This window comes from Amphiura filiformis, chromosome 1, assembly GCF_039555335.1.
Source record: "Amphiura filiformis chromosome 1, Afil_fr2py, whole genome shotgun sequence".
NCBI classification, from domain to species: domain Eukaryota; kingdom Metazoa; phylum Echinodermata; class Ophiuroidea; order Amphilepidida; family Amphiuridae; genus Amphiura; species Amphiura filiformis.
The window spans coordinates 3478731-3484739 of record NC_092628.1 but is presented as its reverse complement, the minus strand read 5'-3'; positions in this window follow the sequence as shown (position 1 = coordinate 3484739).

The following is a 6009-nucleotide window of genomic DNA, read 5'->3' as shown; positions in this document are numbered from 1 at the left end:
ACATTTATACAGTGTGATATTGGTAGTCTACAGTGTTTTTATTAATGATAATCATCATGATCATGTAATATATTGATTTCAAGTGAAAGGCCCTATTTTTCTCATTAACATATTGAAATTAGAAGTTCCAACTCAGTGTATTTCCCAAGATATCATCAAAAAACTGCCGATAGTTTTGACTAGTTTTTTTGATGATTTCTTCGGAAATACACCGATTTGGAACGCCAAAAAATGTTTATGAGAAAAATATGAGCTTTCTTCTGATACCAAAATCAGCATTTTGATGAGGTAAAGTGGGGGATGAGATCAAAACGCTCATTCAAGATCTCTGAAGAAATAACTGTTACAAGTTGCGGTTTAAAAAATAATAGCAAGTTGCCGGTGTTTTTGTTTTTTGTTTTTTTTACTGGCATTTTACAGGAACTTGTTAATAATAATTTTTTAACTGGTTTAAAGGTAATATGTCCGTAAAAACACCCAGAACCGTTCTCTAAAAAACGGAACATTGCAGACCTTAACTACTGAGCAAAAAGTCAGTATCTCTTGCTATAATTTTACAAGAGCAAAACGAAAACCATGGATGTTACCGTGGAAACCGATGATGGGCCTCACCAACCGGGTTGGTATATCTATACCTTCCTTCTGAGGACTGGGGTTAATTTCAAGACATTATAATATCTTTTCCAGTTGTATGCTCATTTATCAATAGTTCCTTCTTTCTTGTTATTAATAACAAGTCTATATGATTATGATTATATATATCTTAATTACCTAAATGATGATGCATTGATGACAATATTCAAACTGCATATAAGCCTAAGTTATAATGATCTATAAAATAACTATTTGAACACATTAAAACTCCCAGACAAGTTATGGGCCTAACCTACCTAGCGTCTAATAATATCAGAACTATAAAAAATACCCTGAACATTTTATGCATGGATTTGTATCAAAATATTGGCAAAACTTACATAAAATGAGTTTTTCCAGTCATTTTAGCTCATTAACTTTATTGATTATTGATTAAAAAATACAAAGAAACTTTAAATTGATGTATTTCAAAAAACCGTATATCCAATTTGGTTTAAACAAAATGCATACAGGTTGTCTCTGAAAGAACTGAATCGTGGTGTGGTTAAAGAATAAATCAGCTATCACGTACTTTTTGAATTTTGACAAGTGACCACAGCGTTCAAGAAATCTAAGAGTTTTACGAAACTCCCTCATTTTCAAACCTTTGCACGGATTCAAATATCAATCGATGATCTGTATTCGGCGTGCTAATCACTACGCATCATCAGCGCATGATTCGTCCATTGTCATTGACTCCGTGGAACGGGCTGAAAGTGAGGTAGTTTCGTAAAAAATCTTTTATTTCAAAAACGGAGCAGTCAATTGTCAAAAAGTATGTGATAGTTGATATATTCCTCAACCACATCAGTTATTTAGTTATATTTGGTTTATGCGTTAAAATATTTAAAAAATTCAGTTCATTCAGGGACAACATGTATAATAATATTGATAAGTATGTTTTGCTCTATACTCAAGTAATCTGTTCAAAACATGCTAAAGTGTGAGCCATCACAATGAGATGAAATAGATGAAATTACATAATATAGATTTGACATAATAACATATTATGTATGTAAACAATTTGTTGGTATTTTTCTTTAATTTATTACCTTTCATAAACAGAAATATAAAGAACATTTTTGCTTCAGTTTTCATATGAAAAAGGAAAAAGATAAACATTTAAAATCTATCATCATTTCTACAAAATGTTAAACAATAGAAACTGGTGATGTATTTGTTGAATAATTAACTGATGTAGGTATCTCCATTCATGTATGCAAAATGATCTTAAATATTATTTTCTAATAATTTCATATATCGGAAACATTCAGGGTATATTTGCAATATTTTGCCTTGAAACTGGGTCATATTGTTCAAATGTTAATTTCCAGAATACATGTTTGCCTCGTGACCAAGTAAAATGAAAACCATAATAATGACTTATATGTGATGCGATCAAGCAAAACTAGTCTGATGTCGATCAAAATTGTATTATTTTGAAAAAAACAATCAAACAAAAAACAAAAAATATCCAAAACAAACAAACAAATAAATACAAGGTACTAGCCTACATAATTTTGTTCATGATGATGTTTATATCAGTTAATCTAAAAATATGGACGTTGTCATAACGGAATTCTATTCAATAAACTGTATATTGTGTTTTGTACGATTCAACACTTATTTTTACGTGTGGATTCGTACAGAAAAGGGTAGATTCGAAGAAAATAATCTTGCTTTTTTTTAAGTTTGAAAAAATTATTCAAGTTCGCAAATATTATTTTAAGTTTGCACAAATATTTTGAGTTTGCACAAGTGTTTTTAAGTTTGCAAAAAATATTTAAGTTTGCAAAAGAATAACAACTTTGCATGTCCCTCATGGTACACCCCCTAAAATTATTCAGTGTTATTTTGTCGTGCATGTACGCGGTTGAAAATTAAAAATTTACCACAATATAATGCGATAAATGTGACATAAGCGGGAAAAAACTATACAGCTTGTGGTAAAACGTCAGATTTGCGAAAAAATGACAAAAATTGATCCATGTGTAAAAATATAAACCAAGCGTAGGGCCTACTGCTCCGTCGACAAACAGTAGGTTTCTCAAACAATTGTTATTGCAGTCATTCCATGCATTTCTCTGAGACCTCGACATACGCCCCTAAATAAGCCTACTAACAACATGATCAATAAAACGTTATTACACGTGCCTCCAACAATGCAACACCTTTGTTTTTCTAATGATCTATCATTATTTAATTTTTTACTTTTTTTATTTTATGTTTTGTGTTGTTTTCATTACGTCCCACACTGCAAAAACAGCAGAGCAACACTTAATAAACACTTTAACACTTCATAAACATTTGTTTGTACAGTGAAGGTATAGGGATATTAATTTATAAACACCAAAACACGTTTAGAAATATGAAGATGTTTATATTTTTTAACACAAGATAGTGTTTAAATACATATTTTAAACACTATCTTTAAATAACATAAATAAACGTTTAAATAACGTGAAAAACATAAACATCTTCATATTTCCAAACGTGTTTTGGTGTTTATAAATTAACACCCCTATACCTTCATTGTACAAACAAGTGTTTATGAAGTGTTAAAGTGTTTATTAAGTGTTGCTCTGCTGTTTTTGCAGTGCATTACGCTAGGAAAGAAAACTTGGATCACTTTTTATTGTATAAAATTTCAAAAAATAATTCTTACCTGTACACGCTGTAAGTTGTTTTCCAAACAGTTTTCCATTGAATAAATTATCACCTTTATCGGCGGTTTCTTTATTGTCTGAATACAAGGCGATTTTGTGAGATGCGTCGTAAAAATGTCCCGATATTATTCCTGGGGATTGGTAGGTATCCAACATGGCGGATCCAACGTTTAACATCACGAATAACGTGAGCAGCATGGATGTTTTCTGTACAGTAATTGATAATTTCGATAGTTCCATATTGTTCTATTTGATTTTTCATACAAAATTAATGACATGAAAAGCATCAAGAGCAGATTCCGGACTAATTAATACTTCAAAAGTTGATTCCCTCGCTTCAGGTTTCGCCTAGAGCGGCACTGTTTTTGTTCCGCACGGTTGAATAGTGTACAATTACGAAATAAGAAGCCAGTAGGTTGGTGTGTATTACCGGTGAACCGTAAATGAAGCTTAGGTTGAGTAAAACAAATCAAGGGAATTTAATTATTTTCATGTTGCCAGCATTCGAGATCCCTTTCATTTGGCTAACCTGATAACGGATGATAAACCTGTTCCAGTGTTTCGAAATGCCTTCAAACCGTTGTGTTCACGTTGGCTATCTATTTCATAATCTACTATATCCCCCTAGCGCAATCAACTTCACAATGATTGATACTTGATCGAACTAAAAATAAACGGGGTAAGTCAACACTCAAGTTCAAGTCAGGAGTTCACTCGTATCTTTTCTTAAATTTGGATGTAACCAATCTTGGACTCTGAGCTTCTACATTCCCACCATCATGACCATATAACATACGTGCAATCTTTCACGAAATAGTTCGTAAATGGTCGAGTCCACAATGGGCTATTGCAGAAAATAAGTGCACACCCCCTAGAGGAGTAAATTTTTAATAAAAGAAATGTCTGGATTTCTAATAGCCAATTAATGTTACTGGAAAAAGCTTGGAAATGCAATTAAATGAATAAAAAAAATCACGGAATTGTCAAAATGAGCCTCTAAAATTTAAGATTTCGGATTTGATTTTTCTGCTGGAATTTTTCGCATTTGGACACTTTAAAAGTCATGATTTCAAACAATCATAACTGGACAAAAAGTCCGGAAATCTTAACTCCTCCAACTTGTATTTTCTATTCTGTCTATTTTCTTGAATGACACAATTTACATACGTACAGTAATCAAAGGATCAACCTTATTTCGTTTTGAGAGGGTGAGACGATATTTGAGCTATTTTATGATAACCAGTTTATTGCAAATCATTGAAAGTTTTACATAGACCTACATTGTGTACTTACACAAAACCATAGATCGCCGTCTGTTTACCACTAAAGGGTTTTGCAAACAAAGTTATCTGTGTATTATTATCAAGTTTAAACAGAAGATGCATTATCTCCGATCAGGGGATTTCCCCTTCTAAATGATAGTTTGTAATAATCTTTTCCTGTAACGTTGAAACGGACTTGTTTGACTATCTGCTGATGCGATCTGCTGGTGCCGAGTGGCAATTTATAAACGAACTTTGCATCGTACGCGTTGTTATAAATCCGATCTGCAAACGTTAATTAAAAGTTGATTTCCGATGGTGCATGCTAGGCCCTCCTCCCAAATAAACTGTATGTATTGGGTTAGAACTCAGAGAAGTATAATAATATTAATTTCTAAGGACCTTTTCCCTAGTTTAAAATATAAACTCATGTCTGAAATGTCCTACTTCAGCAACACATCCGGTAGTATTCACTATCCCTTCACTTACCACTACCGTGAAGAATGCGAAAGACGTATAGCTGGAAACAAAATAACCTCTTTTACTTTAGTTAATAGTATTATATAGGGTGTCCCAGAAAAAAAAAACCGAGTGAATAAAATTGAACGTAAGTCGAAAATAGATATCAGAATCATAAAATTTAATATGTAGTGCATAGCCTATTTTTATTGTGCATTACATATGAAAATTTAGTTTGATTCGGTTGACTAGTTGCGAAGAAATTAACGTTTACATAATGCGCGCATCAATGCAGTTCATTCCAAGTTTGATCAACAGGCCCTTTCTTAATACTCACTCAGCGCTTCCTAAAGTTTGTGTATCTCATTAAATTTAGTCCACTTTATCTGTTTTATGATGCTTTCACTGAAGATAAATAACACTTTTTCCGAGAAATATCTCTGCAATTGTAAGGTTCCAACTTTAATTCTTACCGTCGTTTTATCTTTTCAGTTCCTGTTTCCGTAACCGTTTTATTCTGAAGTGGTAGCCTCCCAGGTGTGACCAATCTTTTATTCTAGCCTTTTGTTAGTTACTAATAATTTGAAGCTCGTGGATTTAAATTTTCGTTTGACATAAAACCTTGAGATGAGAAGTTGGGTGTTAATCTAGACAAAAGAAGAGTCTAAATTTTACGGTCCTAAATTCGCGGCTTCAATTGACTTGTGTTTGGTGTATATGCACTTACGCAAAATAGTCTTGCATTGAAATATATACTAACCATGTTGCCAAGTTATAAGCAAGGGTCTTTCATATTGGCGATGAAACGAGCGTCTGAAATAGCCAAATATCTCCCAATGAGGCGCGTACAAGTGGCGATTTGGTAATCATGTTCTATATTGAAATGAAATACAAAAGAATTGCACTGGAGCAAAGACAATTTATTCTACTCATTTATTGCAATGGCAAGCTAGTCTGATAATTAGTTGGGCCTATATGCAAGACTTGGG